The following is a 23264-nucleotide window of genomic DNA, read 5'->3' on the forward strand; positions in this document are numbered from 1 at the left end:
GTTAAATAGGAAGGCAAGTGCCGTGCACCTCTAATTCCCCAGGCTGCACAAGTTCGGTGGTAACTAGGCGGAGTGGGAGCTCTTGAGGACGGTTCATGATCTTCAAGGAGCAGCAAGGGGAAGCTAATGATCACACAGCACCATTGAGTACCAAGACGGCAGTGAGCAAATGCTCAGAATAGGGTGTGAATGATCAATCTGCCTGGAGAAGTATGCAGGGTTAAGGAGGAGGCTGCAAATTGAAAGAACACCGTGTGTAAATAAATGGTGCATGAGAGAATGGTGGAGACAAGCTGGTGGATCTGGAAAGTGAGAACAGAAGGGAGAAGTGGGTCTGGCTTTCATGCAGGTGTGACAGGTGGTATGTGACTTAACATCTTTCAGCCACAGGCGGAAAAATGAGGATATTATGCCTAGATCATAGGACCACTAGTTTTGTTACATGAAATAATTCATGTGACAATGCCCAGCATACAACAGGCTCTCAATAAATGCTAACTATGCCATCAATAAAAATCTCGTGGGATGAAAGAGAAATGCAGATCTCCTGGAGGTCTTGACACAGTAAAGCTTGATTGGACCCAGGGCAAGAAAGCTACATCAAATAAATAAAAATTAATTCCCACAATAGATAAATAATTACATTTAAAACTTCTTTATATAAAAACCCACAAGAATTTCAATAATCACATAGTTCTTAAACTTGAAACTCTTAAGCTCTTCAAACTCAAAGAAACTTCAAAGAGGATTTAGTAACACACTTCTCTATCTTCTGATCTTGACCGATGTATCACACTAAGGCAAACTCATCTTTTGGTCATAAATTATTCAGAGTATTAACTGCAAACCTGATATTAGGATAGAATGGGGGAGATCGCTATTTTTAAAGATCTTAATTCCAAAGAATAGCCATCCTGCCATTAACTCTAATAGAAAATAATTTTAATTAATCCGACAGTTCTAAAGTACTTGCTTAAGAATGCATTAGATGATCTTTTTGCAATAGATTCACCAGCTTAATTATATTTTTCTTGGACTGACCTAAATTAATCTTCCTGTCACGTGGTGTTGAGCTTTCTGATCTACAAAGTTAGTTAGGAATTTAAAATAACAGTAAGTATTCTTATAAATAAAAATAATAGCTCACATTCATTGAATGCATACTGTGTCAGGCCGCTTGCCAAATTCCTTAAATGCCTCTCATTGACTATTCACAAAAACTCCGATGAGGGTATTATTCTCATTTTACGGAAGAGGAAACAGGCTCTGAGAAGTTAAACAACTTGCACACAGTCACACATACGGGGAAGACACAATTCAAACTTATATCCGCCACATTCCAAATCCTGTACTCTAACATTTTTCTAGACTGCCTATTTGTGGGGCCTACAGATCAGCCAGAAGAAAATGTTACAATTCCCATTTTATCATTCTCCATAAATTTTTGTTTTGGGCTCTGGGGAAACATTTATTTACAAGTCTACACCAAGTTTCCTTACTCTCAAAAGACCATAAATAGCAGAACAATGAAAGAAGAAAACAATCTGGCAGGTCAGTAATGATTCTTTTTTTTTTTTTTAAGTATTGTTAAAATACAATCTTATGTCGGTTTCAAAGTAATGATTATTTCTTTGGGATGAGATGCTGCTTTTTTTTCCTCTTTTTGCTTGTTCATATTTTCTAAATCTACTCAAAGTTACACAAATTTGAAAATAGGTAGGTGCACATAGATGAGAACTAAAGGAAATCTATGTGGCCCTGATCATGGTGAGACATCTAATTATGATGCTTCATGAATGCTAAGCAATAGGTATTTAAAACAAAACTAAGGAAAATCTCTGGACATAAATACTTTATCAATTCCCTTTTATTGTTACAATGTGCCTCCACTTTAATCTGGGAGGTTATTTGGAAGATGTACCACTGGAAAAATGTCACCGCCAACTTCACTGTCTGTGTTCGGTGTCCGTGGGCTTGTTTACTGTGGGAGCAATGGGTTTACCACCAGATTAAGGATCATTAGCTCTACTTTGGAACCAAATACAGTTTAACAGGAGTTCGAAAAGAATTAAGAGTCTTGTGGCTATGTCCACATCAAACAATTTCCTTTTGTGAACTATAGTGCTCTGATCTAAAAGAGAAAGTGGCCGCTGAGACCATGTACTTTTGCAGAAAAACAGAATTATTTTCTTCACGTCTTCAAGAGAGTATCTAGTATGTTCAATAGCCAGTATGAGCACAAACATTTATAATAGATTCCACTTCACAGATAAGACCTGACACTAGGCAAAAAGAGGTCATCCAAGGCATTTTAAAAAAAGAAAAGAAAGAAAGAAAACCAATTCAAAAGATCATTCAAAGCATCGACTATTCCATCTATTTTACTTGTAGAGCCACAGGAGTTATCATGTTCTGTATACTTGCCTTGCCTAAATTTGTTCATCCATCATTCCATCATTCCCCTTTCACTGGTGAGGTAAATGCTCACTATGAGTTAAGCACTGGACCTTATGAACCAAACAGAAGGTATTGCTCCCATGGAGTTCATACTCTCAAGATTTACTTACATTTTGTATATGAAACTGAACTACCCAATTCATGAGGATATGAGCCTGAATAAACAAAATATAAGATCATACAACATGTGGAAATGTGTTTTCTAAATGTTTATTGTATAAATATATTCCCCATGTTTTGTTCCTACTTAGGTGCTGAATTTATGCATACCATTGGATCATAATAAAATGTGGCATGTGGCAAAATGTACTCATTCTAATTTAGGCAGATGTAGTTTTTAAGTTGTACTGAAAATTAGCATACTCTTCAGAATTAGCACTTATGAAAAATGCCATTTTAATAAGCATCATTACAAGCCAACACATTACTATGCTCTTAAAAGCACATTGATATCTTTTCCTACTTTTCCCCCATACTCATAGTTTTTAACTCAATGTTAACCATTTTGCAGAGAACATACATTATGGAATATTTATAACCAAAAACCAAAATCAGTTCTTTCCAGTTTCGTGATGATGTGGAAGAAGAAAGCAATTTCAATGACACGTAGTCAATGCTGAGTTACAAAAGTGGCTCATTTCAGGAAAATGTGAGCAGGAAATCTTGAGTTGCGCCCTGAATTGATGAAGTCAGTTGTTAAGTGATAAATAAATTTTAGAGTATTTATCTGTGAAGTGAGAGACACTTTCTCTCAGTCCAAAGAACTACTGTGAAAATAAGTTAACATCCTTGACATTCAAATGTGAAGTTTCTTTTATATGAAAAGGTCATCCATAAGTGTGACTGGCTGTGCAAATAAATGAGTAAAATATGAGTCCAGGGAGTTCTTGGCTCTTTTGATGTGGAAACAATTCCAATTTGAGAGTCATTCAGCTACTTGAGTATCTTGTAATAATCCCTGAAGTTTATAGTCCTTATCCATTTGAGGGAAGCTGTTAGTAGATGTCCAACAGATGGAATAACAAAGATACATTTATTTTACTTGCAGAGCCACAGTGGTTATCAAGTAACTGAGAACAGGGTATGTTTTAGTGTAAATGTGGGCACTCAGTATGTGTTAATAGACTGATTTACTTACTGTGGTTTATGTCTTACCCCAATGCTAGTTCCTCTCAGAAAAAAACACTGAAGTAGTGAGTAGAGAGAAATACTAAGAAATACCACCCCAAATCTCCTCTCCTCAAAGTCTGTGAAGCTAGAGCTCTGTTTCATCAGCTTAGAAGTTAGCAAGGACTGTTCATAAATCTTTTAATCCCAGTAGATATATTATTTCTTGTTGAAACAGAAGTGGCAAACACAGCCCGGGAGGAACTGCTCGCTTTGATTTGGAAATAGCACAAGAGTTTATATATATTTATATGGGTGGGAAGAAGCTTCAAATTCAAAACTAACTTCCAAATGCACTAAGACAGTGAGAAGATGGTTGAGAAGCAAGAATAGAAGCACAATTACATAACTGTTCTTCAGCTTGTATGCTTTCAAGAATTCTTTTAAGAACTTAAAAAGGAGTTAAATGAAATAGTACACTAAAAATCAGTGATTTAAATGTTATGATGCCTCTCTTGAAGGATTCTGGCATAAGAAACTAATGTATTCTGATGATACCACCCAGATTTATCCTTTTAAAACAAAAATAGAAGTGAGTTTGTAAAATAAAATTATGACTTACATAGATAAATTGTATTACATAATTTATTCTATAATAAATGCATTTATAAAATATTTATAAAATTTATCTGATATTTAACACATATTTGCATATTTGAAAATAATAAAATTATTATGACTTCATTGATCACTTCTGCATGAAACTTGAAGTCTTTGAGTATCTTGTATTCAGATTCAGATAAGATGAGCTATGATGAATGAAAATGAGTTTTGTACAGAGATGGTTAGGAACAGAAGGAAAGCAGTACCATTTCCTATGAACAGTGAAAATACCTAATAATCATCCCAAGACAGCCCAAAAGTAAGCTTTAAAGGTACTTTAGGCTGATTTTTAAGAGTTAAAGGGAGAAATTAAAAAATTAAAATATTATGTTAACTAGAAGAATAACATCATCTCAACGAAGATGACCTCATCTAGATCCGTGCGTGAGTCGAAAGCCCAAAGAACAGCTGGGGCCCACAGCCTGGGTGCGCTCTGCAACCTGGGAACCACGTATTCACCAGCTCATGTTCTTCAGTTTGTAGGTCGTGGTGTTTGTTACCTCTTGAAATTTCTAGCACCTTTGTGGTTACCCAAAATAGAATGTGGTGCAGAAGTCCAGTTTGGAGTCTCAAAGGCGTGTTCAAATGCACGCAAGTCTTTTAAAAAGAGGCCAAATGGATAGATTTTAATCAGCAACAAGAAAACAGAGTTCAAGTTACAGAATGGTAGAGCCACTGCAATTTATAGCTCAGGTTTGGCCACAAGTGATGGGCACCATTTGTTAAGACCTTTCCAGTTCCTTCTTCTCTTACCTAACATTGTATATGCAAATCTAAAAGTAACCTGAATTTAGTCCTCTTTATCTTTCTTTGCAGGTAGGATTCATTATGGGGAATAATTGTTAAAACTTGCAAATAAGTGCATCCTAGTATCATGCTGTAAAATGAACTCAGCTCAGGTCTCTATTTTTTAGGCGAGTTTTACTAAGCTAACCCTGCATTAATAAAAATAATTTCTCACTGGGAAATTACCTCATTTCTTAAGCCATTTTTCAAATTATCATAAATGGTGTTACTCTCCTTTGGTAACTGACAGATTCTGAGATCACTTTATTCTACTCGAGTTTCTGGCTATGCCTCAATTAGAATGTACCTAATATTGAACTCTGAAGCCCCAAATTTTACTTATTTTCTCTTCAGGATACAGTCTGTTAATTTCTTTATTATTTAATTCCACTGACTCCCTTCTCACTAAAATGGAGAATTTCATCTTAATTGTTCGCATCTATTTCCTTTTCTCTAAAAACCTGCTCTTGTAACAGTTGAAGCTATTACCTGATACTTAAAAGAGTCTACTATTATGGGTAGCATTAACCTCTAATTTAGTTCATCGGGGATTTGAATAGCGAGTCACTATCAAAGCTCCTCTTGGGCCAAGAAAAGCAGCAGTTGGTGCTGGCGTAGCACTGGTGCTCGTGGTACAGACAGACCAGAGCCAGTGGGAATTCTCATCCCATCTCAGGTCTAGAATACTCTGTCAGCGCCCTTAATGCCCTTCCACCCCTCCTGGACAATGCTTCTCAGACCCTGGTCACAGTACTTGGCTTTCCTATAAAATGATTCTCCACACCACAATTTTCAAAATGTAAAGGGGATGGTTAGGTTGGCTTTATACTGTTCCTTCCAGCTATGATTCAAGATTAAATGACAAGGAAGAAACATGAGAAGCCAAAATTGTCCTGCAAGCGTCCAGACTGTGGTGTATCTGGGAAATACTGTGGGCAGGGACCAAGGGCAGGACCAATACTGAAAGCCTGCGATGTAGGTTCAGCGTCACTGGACTTAGGCATAAAACCTGTGAGTCCCCAAGGTGGAGACGCTCACTCCGGGTAAGGGAGGGAGGATGTGAGACGGGGCAGGAGGATTCAGAGAGAAATCAGAAGATCTGAGCTTTATATAAAAACTCCTGTGAATTAAAGAAGAGATCAGACAAAGCTAACAGAAATCATTGACCTAAAGTCATTACCATCTTTCTACACAGGAAGATAAAAGAGGTGATAAATAGAAATAGCCTCATTTAAATATGCTTTTTATAATCCCCCCAGGTAGTGTACCGGTCACTGTGACAGCCTTTCTCTGTCCCTTACAACTTGACTTTCCCTTCTAAATACATCATGAGGAAAATGCCTTTTATTTAAATCTGTGCCCCGAAACATTAGTTCAATTTGTCAATGCCTGTCTCCCTCAGCTGTTTGCACCCAAACAAGTTGAGCCCTCTGTGTTGTTGCAGTTGTTTTAGTTTTCCACTCAGGGTAACCTTGCCTTGCTTCATTTGAGATACATTACTCAGTACATTCTAGCGACCAGACACTGTGCGAGGAACTGGCTTGGCTAATGTGTTTAAAGGGAGTCCTGTCCTCAAGGAGCCAAGAGTCCAGTAAAAAAAAGACAGGTAAAAACAGGAGCACTGATATTAAACCCTCTTTGGCAACAGGAGCTTGACTGAGGTAACTCATTTTCACACAGTCTCCTTTCATCCTCTCAAAAGGCTCCCAGAAAGGTAGGTGGTGTCAACTGCATTTTATGAATAAGAAAATCAAGGCTCAGACATTAGCAGATTGCCCAGAGTGACAGGGCTTGCCACTAGGGAAGCCAAGCTTTGAGGTCAGCTCTGTCTGATTCCAGAACCTTGATTCTTTCTTCTTCCAATGTAATTATTGCTGTAATAGAGGCATACTTATACTTGAAGCCATTCATTATGACTGTGATCAACAGATGGAAGTTAATGTTTGTTTGTAATAAAGACGGACAGGATCATAACTCTGCCCCTTCCTCTCCCCGCCAACAGAGAATGGCCGACTCTTACAGAGCCTTACAAAGTCAGGTCTCTGCTTCTCCCAGGTCACTCCCTTTAATGCCAAAATCTCTCCTCTCCAAGCTCCTCCTAAACTCCGAAGATAATGCTGATAATGTTGCTTTAAAGAGGCTAATGTTGACCATTGACAAAGGCATTAGCAGAGATGGAGATTTTCTTAATCCTGTTGACAGTTTCATGAATTCCTGTTTAAAATTAAATTTTAAAAAATCCATTAAAGTCTAAATATGACCCACCTGAAACAAATTAGAAGGATATTAAATTCATTGTTGAGGTGTGTCTGATCCATTTCATTTTTCCCATCAGCAAAGTAAAAGTACATATATTTGCAAAGGTCAATTCATGTATTTGTGAAGAACTTTTTCTACCCGATTTTTTAAAATTATGAATTACTGTGGGCCAGTATTTTTCATGCATTATCCTCTTTGATCCTCTTAATAATGCTCTAAGGTAATTAATGATAACCCCACTTATCTGATGAGGGAGCTCTTGCTCAGAAATCATGCAAAATCAAGGAGCTAATAAGGGGCAGAACCAGAAAACTAATGATACAATTAGTTTATCCTCAAAGCCCACGTTCTAACCACTTGTGTTGTGCATCACTGAGAAAATAATGATAAAAACAACCAACACTTACGGGTGTCTACTGTGTACCAGGAGCTGTTTTTAAGAGCTTTGCATGTACTAATGCATTCAATCCTCAGAACAATCACATGAGTCAAGCACTTCTGTAGTTCTTACATTGTTAATAACGGAAGCACAGGATAGTCAAGCAGCAAAATGTTGGAAGCAGTAAGTCAGGTGTGATGGTGGCAGACAGCTTCCACAACCTTGCTTTCAATCATTATGATCTTGGCCAATACAGAATGACAAAATATTTAAATGTGACTGCTTGTTGTGAAATGGAATGTCTTATGATTTACATTCATTTCTTCAATTTATGGTTCTTAATCAGAAGTCATGAACAAGAACATTCAAAATAATTTCCACATTGTATGTGTATCTTCAGCTTTACATAAAACTGGAAATTACTGGGTTCCTAATTCAACATACCTCTGCCTCAATTTGACTGAGAGCATTCATCATTTTAAGAAATAAATGGAAATCTTAAAGATTATTTAGTATTCAAAACCTGATACATTTCTAGCTTTGAGTATCTTTCCAGTATTTTACAGAAATCACTTTTTCTGTAATAAGTACAATCCCCATCATTCAATTTAGAATTTACAAGCTCGGTAAACTACACTGAAGTTCAAAGTTGTGTGAACAATGCTCTGGCCAGGTACGCTGAGAACAGGATAAACAGCGGGTTCCTGCTTTGTATTTCCTATAAACTATTACTATGTTCCTATTTCTCTTGATATCACTGATCACTAACTGTTAGTGTTTTTTTTTTTTAAAAAAAGCCAACTACTTTATATTTAGAGCCAAAAATATTCAAATGGTGCAGTTCCTAGGGTTTCGAACATACTGGCTGTTTTTCATGGTAGTTTTCAGTCTATTAGGAAATGATAATGGACCTGAAACTGAATGCCACAGTTATTGTAAAGGCTAATTGTTGATGCCCGAAGCTCTTTCAAAACTTCTGAAACTATTTTTTACATGATATCTTAATGACCGTCTCCATGGTTTACTGCTCTCTTCCAGCCAGACTAAGGTAATAAGATTGTTTGTAGATGATTTGTCAGGTGTGCGTCCAGCTTTAAGTAACAGATCACCTCAAGACAGCCATTTCAGGTTGGCTTGCCTCAAGCAAGAAGCCCAGGGTAGGGTCAGCTCTGTCATCTGTCCCTTAGCACATGCCTTCCGGAAAGGCATCGGCACTTCCCTCAGCTAAGAGGAGACATGCAAGGTTAAAGGGCAAAGGGCGGAGAAGCCCACTTCTCAGGAGGTTCTGAGTTGTTATTGTGTACATGAAGGGTCTTGCCTCAAGCTTACTGGCTAGAATAAACTGCAAGGAAATCTGGGAAGGTAAGTTTTGAAATAGGTATATTATCAGGATGCTGTAGTAAAGATGAAAGCAAAAATGGATCCTCAATAGGTAGGGAACAGTGTCTGCCACACCTGTGTTATCTCATTTGTTTATTTTGAAGAATAATGAGCATGGAAACAGTGACTTGATTGGCATATAAATGTGTCAGAGAGAAACTTCAATTGAAAATGATCCTTAAAGAATTAATTGCCAAAAAAAGGAAGACACTTGCTAGAAGGTAAAAATGAGAGCATTTCACTGGATCAGAGGCCCTCTGATTCCCCTCCCCTCTGTCTGAACACAAAAAATCCATGGCCTCAGGAAGGAGAGGCCCTCACACCTTCCACAGGAGACCAGCCCTGGGAGTCTGAACAAAGGTTTTCTCCCGGTTTTTGTAAAACTGAGGTTTCATTACTCATTTCTTCACATTTCTGACATGCCTCTCCCATACCATCTTATTTCTGTGTTTCCTTTTGTGAATAAGACTATTGTTGCTGTTTTTAGCAGGTTGACCTTGTTGGTTAGAGCATTCCCTCCCAAACTCTTCTCTGTCTGGCATACATGGAAGTGGAAATACGCACAGGCACACTGAGGCAAACAGATGAGGCTGCTGGTGGCCCGAGGCGACCCGTGCAGGAGTCCCAGCAGCCCCGGGCCTCCCCTGCCGCCTGACCGCCAAGGGGATCAATACTGCAGCAACGTCTGTGACCCCCTCAGGCCACACAAAGAGGTAGGAGGGTCTGGATTAGAGGACTGATAACATAGAAAGGTTCCTGTTTCCAACCCGCATGCATTTTGGACCAAGCTTTTCTTATGAGCTATAAGGAATCTCCAGTTCCTTCTAGGCTTTCGGTGCTGATCAATTACTCCTTAGGGTCTGACTCATCCTTCATCTTCGTGGGTCTCCAGGACCCTTTCTAACAGTTTGTGCATTATTTATGTGTGTGACTATCCTTGCAAAATTAAGTTTTGTGGTCATAATAGCAATGGGTTATTGGGTTGATGAGTTCATTTTTGAGTGCCTCAGAAAAGATCCTTTTCATGCTGGGCCTTGGTGGTCTCAAAGTGTTTCATAAATTTCTAAAGAGAATGTACCAAATATTACATCTTCCAACATTCTTAGCTATGTAACAAGCATCCCTCCACCCACAGTAAAGAGGGTTACACAACCTCTTCCAAGAAAACAGGGCAAAGACCAGCCCCCCACACCCACACCCCTTCTCTGTCTGTTGCTCATAGCCTGGGCCACATAAAGATCCTTCCTTTCTTGAAGAGGACCTCTGGCAGAGAACAAGGTTGGAAATCTTCCAGCTTCCGTGCCAGTGACAAGTACTCCATTGCATGTTTATACCTAATGCACAGTACAGACCTGAGAGAGGGCTTCAGGCCATAGGAATGACAATAGCCTGACAAGGTAGCATTTTGCTGTGACACTTCATGTCTGTCTGTCTGCTCCCTCATAAACTGCCTTATAAACAAAATCAGACATGGCTTGCAGCAAGCCAGGTGGTATAACGTCTGGCGATATACAGAAAAATAGGTTATTCTCTCAACAACCCTAAACAGAAGAAGTTTTTTTATCAAGGACCTCAACTAAGTGATGAATACATCCTAACAGAGTATTAAGTGGTTCTGCAAAAGGTCTGGAGAGGTGATGTACTAGTGCAGGTGACCTGATTTATTTCAAACCTGTTTTAGAAGATAAGCACAAATTATTAAGATAATAGAATGTACTATTCTGAGAGGGTAAACAAGTGCCATCTGCTTCTTAAGACAGCTTTTAAACCAAATATGTAACTCTGAAGCAATATATTTCAGAGAATCCTCTTCATTGTAAACAACTGCTTAGTTAGAATATGTGGTTTTTTGCATTTTACAGAATAGGGTACTTTTCATTTCATAAATTCTGATAAATACATAATAGAAATGTCATTGTGTGTTGCTTACTGCCTTCTGCAGAGCTTACTTGCTGCTTTATTCAACAAATACATTTTGAGCACTTACTGGGATACATGTGTGGGGAACACAATGAGAAGGGGAAACAGAAAAGAGAGGAAAAACATGTTAATAAATGACGTAAATAAATGCAACTGAGTTTGATACTTGAAGGAATGAAGAATATGATTCTTCAAGAGTTAAAAAAACACTTGACCTTGGCTGGATCGGGGAGCCTTCCTGAGGAAGGAGCACTTTAGCTGAGCAATGCACAGCAGCAAGTGCTGGGCAGGGAAGGGGTCCAGTGAGAGAGGGCAGCACACAAAGGCCCTGAATGTGGCCCATGCCAGGAATTCAAAGAAAAGTTAGGAGAAATGGACCTGGAAGGAGGGTAGGGAGAGGTGGGTGGAGATGTGAGAAGATACCAAATTGTGCAGAGCCTTAAATAGGCCACCTTAAGGAGGCTTATCTCAAAGATTCTTATACCATATTTAGCAACTGTTGCATATGCTCAATTTCAATGGAATATAAATATCAAGAAAGCTAACTCATGGTTATATAAACAGCAGAGGTGCTTTTTAAATACATATGGGAGTCAGTAAGTTTAAAGTCAATAAAGTTTTAACTAGAAAACTGAGTTTTAACAACAGTTTTAAGAAGTTAGTTCCATAGCCTCTTTCACTTGGTGATAGTTCCTTAAGTGTTCTAGGACCTTCACCCTCTCTGGTAAAGTCCGTCCCACATTGCTTAATGGCGCCCGCGATGGCCAAGCATCTCCTCTCAAGCGTATGCTTCTCATCAGCAACCAGGTAGTAGAAATAAGTGGACATATGATTTTTCAACTTTCAGATCATTACACCTGCAGATGTACATTATGGGAGGGGTTGCCAAATGTAATCGCTGTAAGCCCAAGCCAAAGCACAGATGTTGGAGTGAAAAAGGCATTTATGGCCCAATTCCTCTGCCTATGCTCCAGGGCGCAAGCGTGCAGGGCCTGCATGATGGTCTGAAATCACTCAAGTTTTTGGGCTTGAGGTTCCCCCCTGGTGCATTTATTCTCTGTTCACCACTCAACACACTGAGGTTCCTGTCGATGGCCCAGGTGACACTAAGTGCATGACACTAGCCAGCGTCATTTCTGTTGTACATGCTTCACTTTGTTCCACATAGCGGAAGCAGACAAGCATAAAAGATGTTATTATACTTAATCTAGTCTTGGTTTTGCACCCAACACACCTGACTTCAGGGGTCCGCCCCTTCCGTTAATCAGCATTATCTGACTTCTGTGGTCTCCGCAGTATGAGAAAGCAATACATCTGTGAAACTCATGACAGTGTCTCTGGCACCCCTGTTGCCTCTTCCTAAGCAGGAAAATACTTGACCACGAGAATGACACATTGTTCTTCCGGCGTGTTAGACAATGCTGCTAAACCAATGTGGGCCACGGAAGCCTTCCAACATTTATAGTGCAAGTCATTTTTCAAAGAACTTTGGGGGGGCGGGGAAATGTAACCTAGAAAACATTATTCATGGGAAAACTACATTCACTTCCTTCCTGCTGAGATCCTCCCAAATAATAGGAAGTGATGAGAAATCAATTGAAATTCTGAGCTCTCTTAGGAAAAAAATCCAAACAACTCCCAAAGAAGCCCTCAAAATACATGTATTCAAGAAACCACACACAGGAAAGTCCCTGGAAATCATCACGGTATCTGAAAAAAATTACTAAATTTGGCAATATATAGAAACCCGCATGGTTATTCTACTATATTTTAATTATTTAATCAACAGTATTTCCAATGTGCCAGATTTTTTGATATTCTTCTCAAATAACAACTATTTTAATCCTCATAGCAGCCCAGTGAGGTAGGTCCTCTAACAGAGGAAGAAACAGGCACAGAGAAGTGAGGTAAGTGGCCCAAGGTGGCACGGAAGTGGCAGAATCAGGATTCAAGCCCAGGCGCACTGGCTCCAGGCTCCCTGCTCTTAAGCTTTACACATTGTTTTTTAAGTTTTCTGATGTGACTAACAAAATGAAAAGGTACAAATGGTCTCTGAGTAGAGAATTGGGAGTTTTAAATATTATCGAAGTGGACCCGCTTTCTCTCTTACAGGGAGGATTTCATTTTTTTGAAGCCACATGATGCCCTGGGGCCACCTGAAGGGAGGAGTTGGTGCAAAGGGGTGGGAGCACCCCGAACAGCGTGCTCACTCATTTAGGGGACAGAGATGTGCCGAAGACTAACAGAAGGCCTCGCTACTCTGAAATACCTATCTTATTCATAGTTCTAACAATGGGAGAGTTATTTGAGTTAACAAGATCCTCTCTTGAGATACAATACCCTCTAGGATGGTTTGGTCCATGTCAACTATGCCATAGCAAACATTGCTTTAATTAGACCGATACTTAGCTGGGAGCAGGCTCAGTTTTTGTTGCTATGGAGGGAGAGAAGGAAATGTACAACTAGACTTTCAACACTTCCGTCTGTTTTCTTTTCCTCCTTATCTCTGAAAGATGATTCCTGCGCAAGCCTCTGAAACCAATCCTGCCCGAACAGAGTTTAAGAAACTCAGGGGCATAGGAGCTGGTCCCACTCATAGCCTGCAACAGGGTTCTTTCAACTAGGTCCTTACCATTTTGGAATCTGCATCTCCGCCAGGACAACTTGCCTAGTGTTCTAGTTCCTTCAAGACCAAGGCTGTGCTCTGTGTTATGCAGGCTTCTGTGGAACGCCAAACCTGAGTAGCTGAGGGCTTGTCAGACCTGCAGAGCTTGGGGTGCTACCTGCCAGGCTCCCCTGCTTGGCTGCAACACCCATCACACCCCTAGCTGTGCAGTTTCCACTGTTTCCCCACCTGCCTGGGCCTTGTCCCCCCCAGCACCTGACAGTCTGCACGCATCTCTCCCTTACTAGGAGAAACCTGTCTGGTGTCTAGATCTTGGTTCCTCTGCATCTGGTCTAAGGGGCCCCACTGCCCATCAAACTCAGCTCTTGCTTTGACATTAATCACCCGAGGAGCTTCTTAGACGCGTGGATGCTTGGGTTTCATCCAGATTAATTAAAGTGAACTCTCTAGAGGTGGATCTCGGGCACTGGTATTTTTTAAAATTTTCCAATTAAGTCTCATATGTACCCAGGGACGAGAGATACTACTATATACCTACATCAATTTCTCTCAAAGTTCAATGTGTATACATATAATCTAGGGATGTTGTTAGAACATACTTGCTGGCTCTGTAATGATGGATGGAGCCTGAGAGTTGGCATTTCTAAGATCCCAAGAAATGACCTGATGTTGGTCCATGGACCACTCTTTAAGTAGTAAGGCTCAAGACCAGTGTCAAAATGTGTTCCCCTCGCTAAATCAGAAACGGGAGGTGAGGCCAAACAATCTGTTAACAAGCTTTGCAGATAACTCTGATGCTCACTACAGTTTGAGAACCACTGGCCTAAATGTCAGGGCCCATCAGAAATATAATGCAAGCCACATATGTAATTTAAAATGTTCTAATTGTCACTCCAAAGTAAAAAGAAATAAGTAAAATTTATTTTAAAATAAAACCTTATTTAACCCAGTCTGTCTGAAATATTATCATTTCAACCTACAGTCAATATAAAAAAAATGATGTGATAGCTTACATTCTTTTTTTCATACTGTGCCTTCAAAATCCAGTGTGCATTTTACATTTTTATGACATCTCAGTTCTGCCTGGCCATGTGTTAAAAGTACTCAACAGCCATGTATCCACCATATTGGACAACCAAGCTCTAGACTTACAACACTGATAATAGCTTTATTTTTATTGAATGCTTGCTATGCGTCAGGCATTACTCAGTTGAGCATTTTATGTGCATTATTACATAAGCCCCACCAAACTTTGTGTATTGATACTGTTATTAGTCCCATTTTATACAGGGCATGGGTTATACCAAAGCCCTATTTAGTGTTTCATCAATATAAGCAGTCTACTCCAATACAAGCATTTCCCAATTATTTTAAATCAGTTTATTTATAAAACCAAAAAAAATTAAAATTAAAATTAGTGTTAGTACAATTAGATTTGCTAAGACATCAGTAGTTTATAATAGCTATGGTAAGTTGGCAAGTAAAAAAGTCCAAATTTACTATTCTCTAACTTTTAAAATATGTCCAAAGTCTACCTTGCATTCTTCTGTGACAGCAAATCTGGGGACACGCTGTTTGGACGGTGGGGATCCTTGGGGAACAAAGGAGACCTTGGCACATCATGTGGCAAGATAGGATTCATCCTGAAAGGAAGCAGCTAGCAAGGTCACAACATGTGGTTCAAGTACGGGTTTTGATATAAAATGACTCTAATAAAAGTGAAATGTGAGGCAATGAGCTTCTCTCAGTATTGATGTGGAAAGCAGGCAGTTTGGAATTTAAAAATAATGGTTGACTTAGTAGTCTAATAGTTAATCTTTACTGATCTCATTAACTTCCATAGTTTCTCCAGGAAGGCCAATTTTTAAATGTATTTTCCTTTTCATTATAAGCTACTCTAAGGAGAAAAAAGTAAAAACAATTACAAAAATTTATATCTGAGGGCCAGGCTTCCAGTTTTTCACCAGAATTAGCATTAATCATTTTTACCAAGTAAAGTAAATACTCTATTTTAAACTGGCAGGTATTTAAGACATATTAAAATGTGACCATTTAAGATAATGAACAGGAAAATGCATTCATTATTCTACAGAGACTTTAAAAAAAAACCTTACTCTATATACTTAAAATAAAGGTAACCTTATTTTAAAATTTTGATTAGACATTTCAAACTTAAGTTGTAGTTCCTTTTTTTAATTTAAGTATCTGTCTTTTTAATGTAAGTGTACTGGGCTGAGAGATGTCACTATTTTACCACAGTGCTTGAATAGCAATCATGTAATTTTCTCTTTTTGCGTATCATGCATAATCCTTGGTATTTTCTATAACCAATTCCAGTGTATCTTAAAGTTGAGAAGAAAGAGCCAGATTTGATGTGAGCCTCTAGTAACCAATATTCATAGTATTAATTATAAAATATAGCAAGGTGGTGTTTGTACTGAACTAAGGTCAGAGAATCTTCTTCCAACTCCCCTCACCTCTCCGCAGAACCTTCTGACTGCTTAAGCACTCTCTTTGTTATGGGTGGTAGGGAGCTAAAAGGACTTGGGGATTTCATCTCTATAGAATAAAGGCTTTAAGAAACATACTGAAGTGTTTCTTTCCTGGGAAATAACTAATTTTCCTTCTTTGAGGTGTTGTAAAAGGCATAATGACGCAACAGAAGCCAGAAGTTGGTCTGATGACGACAATAGTATCTTCCTTCAGTCACAGTAGACAGAAATCCCCATCTCCAGTTGCTATGCTTTGAATGGTCTCATCAAGAGAAAAAGAGGCTGTAAAAGTTTGTAACAGATTCTGTCTTTATTCTTTATTCTGGCTGCATCTGTGTGCTGTAAGCCTGAAGCAAGGACACTATTTTGCCCACTATTGTATCTCAGAGTGCCTGGCATATAGGCGCCTCAGAATTACTGGCTACACAAATATTCACTGAGTGAGTGAATATAGCTTCTAGCTCTTAATTTATAACTCTAGAAACAAAATAAAAGCTTGAAGTTTTCTGACGGTTGTTGTGACCCACTCTGAATCATTTCTTCTTTGGCCTTTGGAGGAGAAGCAGGGGATCTGTGTCTGTCTGCATCATGTCACTGAATGGTCCCCAGTCTCCGCCAACAGATAAGAAATGTCAACAGCTAAACCCAGTTGCTTTCAAAAATAGCATAGTTGATGAAACTGGAAATTTAGGTGTGCGCTAGAAATAAACCATTTGTCTTCAGTCTTAAGAAGGATAGGCTGACGAGTATTCCCACCAGAGAGATCTAACATTTTTTAAAGACCCATATAAACAAGCAAGTAACTGTCAGAAGGAAAGCCTTCCTTGTCACTCAGGCATAAGCAGAATGTCTTATTTTCAACACATCAGGTAAGTCATTTTGAAACCTTGAGAATTATGGCAAGGCACTTGTTTCTTTAAGATTTTAGTCAAGTGTTCATTTGTTTTCGATGGTGCTGGCAGTTTCCCCCCACAATTAAATAAGTATTTGTTCAGTGAACCAAGTTGTTGTGGGTTTCCTGGTTTGTGTCCTCCCTCGCCACCACTCCCCGTAGGGGGTGGGGGAAGGCCATACAGGCAGGGCTTTTCATCCCATCGCAGACAACTCCGGCTGCTGTTAATGCTGAAAATAGCTCAAATGCTCTCAGATCGGTAGCACCACCCAGCAGCTGGGATTCTTTCCCTCTCTTATTTGCCTTCTCTCTTGCCTTTTTTTTCCTTCAGACACTTGGATTGGACTTAATCGCAAACCTCTGGAGTTCAAGACCTTTTAAAAAGGGCTAAATAAACAATCTCTACATGTAAAAGGCCACTGACTCCCACTTCCTCTGTTTAGAGCAACTGTTGAACCCAGCTGCCTGTAGGTAAGACCGGTTCTGGAATTATTTATTTGGTGTATCATATGTTTCTGAGGAATGTCTTTTAAATAACTTATTTAGAGTGAAAATAAGCAGGATCTGTGAACAGTTTCCAGGTAAATATGTTGTTCCAGAACAGGGCAGTAGCATCTGTGCCTTTATGTGACTGTAATTTCAAACTTCACTTAAAACTCTTAATGTTGACCTGACGCTCTGTGACCGGGCTGCATCAGAATTCTCATTAAGCCTGATGGCCAAGGCAGTGAGAGGGCCTTTCAGACATAACTGTGTTGTTTAGGCTGCTGACTTACTTTTAACTTTCTAAGGGCATTTTTTTTAAAGGATGCAACCACCTGAGTAAAGAAAATATATTAGTAATGCCCTTTTAGGAAATGAGATCGCTTGATTTTATTTTGTTCTTTCATCGCTGTTTTGCTAGTGTGGAATCTGAACAGCTTTTCTTGGTTTGTTTGTTTTGGTCTTTGTACATTCGTAGCACAATTCAGGTGACTCCGTTTTGAGAATTCCTTACCTATCCGAATGTTAACAGATGTAACCTTTCGCTAACAGACATGACAATACAGTGACAATATAGTGTTTTGGAGAGTTTTCTGTGCCTCCCTTCACCCCCACCCCCTGCTCACACTGGTATTTTGCAAAGCACTTTGATCTGTGGACTTTAACTTCAAACACAGCATTTACTTTGATTGTGGGTATTTACTATGTTCCGTAAAAAGTCTTTTTTTTTCTTTCTTTCTTTTTTTTTTTAACTCTTTTATATCATTTCCTTCAAGTAATCTATTGGACTTCAGTTTTCTTCACTGATATATCTGAAGTTTTACTTGTACTGGGACCCCCAGCTGGAAGGCGAAGACTGTTTATGGCAAAGTTCCCTCACCATGTAAACGTTATGACAACTCTCTGCTCCCCTCCAAGCAGATTGCTGAAAGCAGGCAGCACGGGACAGTGCTCCGAGCCGAGCCGCATTCTATCCACCCTTCACTTGAGTGCCCTGTTGCCTCAAAATTAGCATGTGCCTTGGGGCCTAACTGCTGCTGTTTGAACATGGACACTGAAATCCTTGGAATTTAAAGATTCTTGTTTCCAAAGAGGTTTACTGGTATCTCAGACCACATGTCAAAAGATCACACAGTGATCTGCTGAGTAACTTTAAAAAGATAAAAGAAGAAAAATTAAAAAGACAAGAAAAATTTTAAAATGGAAAACTAGAAAAATAAAACCCCTGTGTAGCTGAAAGTCAGTTATGCTAGTGAAACTCGTGCTGAATGAGGGATAAGGAATGAAAAAAATGTTATTTCCTAAAATCAACAGTGTAGCGCTTTCTAGCCATGCAGTCAACTCTCAAATGTTCTCTTTATTTTAGAGAAAATTCACATGTATATCACATCTGTTTGTTACCTTTCCTTCCCTACCCCATGCAGAGGGTGTTTTCAAAGACCTCACCCAGATCCCAAGTTTGATGTTTCGTGGCAAACTGTCCCTGCGTGTTTGGGTGAGGGTCAGATGTTGAATGAGCCTAATGCTGTCAGGAGACCATTTGAGTCCCAGTCGAGGATTATGGCTCCTTACAGCTGATACAAGCTGCTCCCTATATTCTGCACCTTGCTAAGAAGGAAGGAAGCAAGTGGCCGCAGGACACGTTTCCAGAGGGTGGAGCTATGGAGAATGCCATGCAACAGGTCCCTCCGGATTGGAAACAGATGTAATATGACCTCTAAATTTAAACTGAGAGCAGGAAAACTTAGAGATGTTCAATCTAATTTTTTATTGCTACAAGTTGGACATTTAATTGCTACCTTCCCCACTTTAATCTGCATTATGAGGACTATATTAACCATCACATTTCTGTGTATAGTCAAAATTTTAAATTCTCTAGTTACTGTGAGCGTGTGCTTCACTGCTTCCTGGATCCTTTGGAGATCTAGAACACTCTCCCCTTTAGTATTGGAAGCCCCGATCTGGCATTGCTGAGTGCGAGTGTATTGCTAAAGGCACAGGGTCAGCTGCAGGCTCCAGGAGCACCAAGATGACGTGGGTTTGGAATATGACAGATGGCCATTCCCTTCTTGGGCAAGCCATTTTTCCCTGCTGTTTTCTGCTTCTTTGTTTCTCTCACAGCCCTTAATTTCACTCTGAATCTTTGGATTGTTTGAATGTGAAACTCAAGGAGAAACCTAGCCAAAGCCACTGACTTTCACACAGGTTCCACATGAAAGAAGTATTCTACCCAGCCCGACTCGAAACTTGGCCCATGTTTTGCCACAAGTTTTATGAATGTCAGTGAGCTTGGATTTGAAACATAATCCTAAGCCAGGTGACTTCTGGTGACTTTGAGGCCTTATTGTACAAGTATAGAATCTGTCAAACAAGGACATCCCTTATTTTCCTGTCTTCTACTGTAATTGCATGGGTACACACATTTTTCCCCAATAAACTCTCATTTGTTCTGAGATATTTTAAAGCCAGGCTCAATTCTAATATGGATTTTTATAGCTGTGGTATTTAAACACCGGCAAATAGAAGTCTGCATTTTAAATTCCAACCCAGTCTGAACCACAGTGGTGTGAACATGTTGGTATAATTCAGCAGAAGGAAGGGAGTCCCAGGAGAGTCATGGAATGTCTTTCTTTGCTTAAATATCCCTCTGTGCTTGTGAGGAACAAACAGTAACTTTTTGTCCAGGTCTATGCACTTGACAGTATGCCTTTGTTCACTCTCCAAAGGTGGGTGTCAAATATATTGGTGGAAAAATAATAAACTTCCAGATATTTTCTTTTGCCTGCTCAACTGATACACTCCTAGGGAACATTGTAAGCATTGAAAAGCTCAGTACTATTACTTGTGATGTAATGTATACTGAATAAAGGTGTACAGAAGAGTCTATTTCCATCAGAAAAGCTGAGTGACCCGGGGCTGGTATGTATGTTGACATTCAGATGGGGCCAGGTTGTGAAGGTGTGGTGTATGTTTTGAGTCAGGGTAGGGTGGATAGAGAGGATTTGTAAGCTTTGCTAAACAAGTCTGTCACATCTAAAACAAAAATATTCAACTCCAGGATCTGAATACATTCCTCTCTTTTGTTGATCATATAAATTTGTGTTGGCTGAACATTGAATTCTTTTGGTATTATTTTTCTTATTAAAGACACCAAGGATTACATTCGGATTATTAAGATTCCAGAAATGGTAAATAATGTCCAGTGAAAATATGACCAATTGGGAGACCTACAGAGTTGCTAATGAACTTGCATGAGTCAGTCTCAGAAAGATCTTCAGGTTCTATGGCCATTAAAGATGCTAAGCCACACAGGAAACTAAGATTTGAAATGGCATTTTATGGGGATTTCTGAACTCATTTGAAGGATTTTTGTGAAAATGAATGTGTGATCTCTCTAAAGATTTGGTTAGACTAAATTTAGTGAGATTTATAGGCAGTTCTTCATTATAAAATTAGGTTGCTATCAAATATCTCTTGAAAATTTTATAATCTTATTGTCACTTAATACAATAGATGTTTTATATTAAGGATATAGTTTTCATTTTAGCAGGTGACTTACAAAATGACTATAATTGATCCCATCTAAGTAAAGCACTTGAAAAGCTAATAATAGCAAAACTTGGGGGTCCCATACAAGGAGCTACACTTAACATTGACTTCACTATTCATAGTGAGCATTTATCAGCATATCTGATTTTATGTCCCAAAACAGTACAATAGAGCAGAGGAAAGGAAGATGCTCAAATGGAGATGCCAGAGAATATAAAACAATTCAAGACCATCCTTCAAGGAAGTTTCTCTCTCAGTAAATACATGAAGGTATAAGGAGTTCAATATTTTGAGAACAATCAACACCCATAATAAAATAGGAAAAGGAAAAAGGTAAAAATAAGATAAAAATAAACATCAGACTTGTACATAGCAAATATTTCTTTAAATCGTAAAAAGAACTTTGCTCAAGAATGACCTTACTAGGCATTAAAGAATGCAAAAATAGGTCATTTGAAAATCTCTTGTGCTTAATTTACTGTCAGAAAAATGGAGTCCACATAATATGTACTCATTCTTCAAGGATATATTCTTATAGCCAATCTTTACAATGCTGTGTTAGTTTTGTTTTTTAAATTGCTATCAGTCTGATCAGACTATGAAAACCCAACAGGAGAGGGTCTCTCCCCTGATACACCAAAGAGGATTATTTACCTGAAGCAGATAAAATGATCGTTTCCAGGAAGATCATTATTATCCAACTAAATTTTTATTTGTTATTTGGATATTATCATTTCTTCTGCAATAAGAAGTAGTACTTAAAATAATATTTTAAGAGTCACAATGCCAAACACCACAATGATCTGAAAGCCTTCTTCTCTCACCTTCCAAGACAGACTTCAGAATAATGTGGGCATTTTTCATAGGTTAAAATACAGAGACTGCTGTCAGGGGATAGGTCAGGTCCCTTTAATGCCCCTCTTGTCCTGGTCTCTATCCTGGGGGATCTTGGAGTGGGAGACCCTAGTGACCCTTAGAATCACTTTTGTACCCACTGAGCTGCCGAGAAAGAGAACAAGGAGCTTCCTCTTTCCTCTTCCCCTGAGTCTCAGTCCAACCATCCTTTTTTCTTATGGCATTATCCCCTTTTTCTGTTGTTTCCACTTCTCTTTGTCCAGAAGAAACAAGGTCTTCCTCACAAACCTTTCCATTCTTGCAGTGTTGAGGAGGAAAAAGTCCCAGGGTAAGTAGCCCTCAGGGCTGCAAGCCTCACGCACATCACAAAGCAAGCCCATGGCCCCAAGTAGAGCATCTGTGTGTGCGGCACAGTTGTGTTTAGGAGCCGTTGCATCACGCATACCAGAATAAAAATAAAATGGACATGGGGGAAGCCTTTCAGGTTGGAACAAAATATCCATTTTATAACCCCAATTTTTTATTTTAGAACAATTTTAAACTTACAGAAAACTTGTGAAGATGGAACCAGAGTTCCCATATACCCCTCTTATTAATATCTGACATTAATATGGTGCTTTTGTTTCAGTTAATGGATGAATGAATATCAATACATTATTAACTAAAGGCTTTATTCATTCATGTTTCCTTCCCTTCGTTTTTACCTACTGCCCTCCTGTTCCAGGATCCCATCCAGAACACCCCATTGCATTTAGTCATCACGTGTTCTTATGTTCTTCTTGGCAGTAAGTTTATCAGCCTTCCCTTGTTTCTGATGGCCTGGACAGTTGTGAGTACTAGTCAGGCATTTTGTAGAACATCCTTCTGTCAGAGTTTGTCTGAAGTTTTTCTCTTGATTGGACTGGAGTTACGGGTTTCAGGGAAGAAAACCTCAGGAGTAAAGTGCCATTCTCATCACATCATCTCAAGGGCACATACTATCAACATGAGGTATCACTGTTGATGTTGACCTTCATCACCTGACTGAGGGAGTGTCCGTCAGGTTCCTCCACCACGTGTTACTCTTTCTGCCTTTCCATACTGTGCTCTTCTGGAGGAAGTAACTTTGTGCGGCCCACACTGAGGAGTAGGGTGTTATGCTCCTCCACGTGCAGTATCTAGGATTTTTGTCTAGTCTCCCCAGTTTACTTAAGTTCAATCATTTATTTATATTAGTATGAACACATGGATACTTATTTTATACTTTGGGTTATAATCTAATACTAGTTTACTTATTTTGTTGCTCAGATTATCCCAGCTTTGGCCATTGGGAGCTCTGTCACCTGGCTCCTTTGTCCTATGACACAGTCCTATCATTGTGAGGGGTTTTGGGTTTTTATTTCCTGGCACTACAAGATGCTCCCTGCTCATTTTGTG

General features: G+C 39.1%; 1 protein-coding gene and 1 long non-coding RNA gene across 3 annotated transcripts in view; one reads left to right on the forward strand and one right to left on the reverse strand.

Annotated features, from left to right (window-relative positions):
* Positions 1-23264, reverse strand: part of LOC140845238 (uncharacterized) — a 268537-nt gene that overhangs the window by 126430 nt on the left and 118843 nt on the right. The gene's annotated exons all lie outside the window — the stretch shown is intronic.
* SORBS2 (sorbin and SH3 domain containing 2) overlaps positions 1-23264 on the forward strand; it is a 187913-nt gene that overhangs the window by 11923 nt on the left and 152726 nt on the right. For both annotated transcript variants that reach the window (XM_073219132.1, XM_073219133.1), the window contains exon 2: positions 17293-17432. The gene's annotated coding sequence lies outside the window, so the exon portion shown is untranslated. The remainder of the gene's footprint in view (positions 1-17292; positions 17433-23264) is intronic.

This window comes from Manis javanica, chromosome 12 (genome assembly GCF_040802235.1).
Source record: "Manis javanica isolate MJ-LG chromosome 12, MJ_LKY, whole genome shotgun sequence".
NCBI lineage: Eukaryota > Metazoa > Chordata > Mammalia > Pholidota > Manidae > Manis > Manis javanica.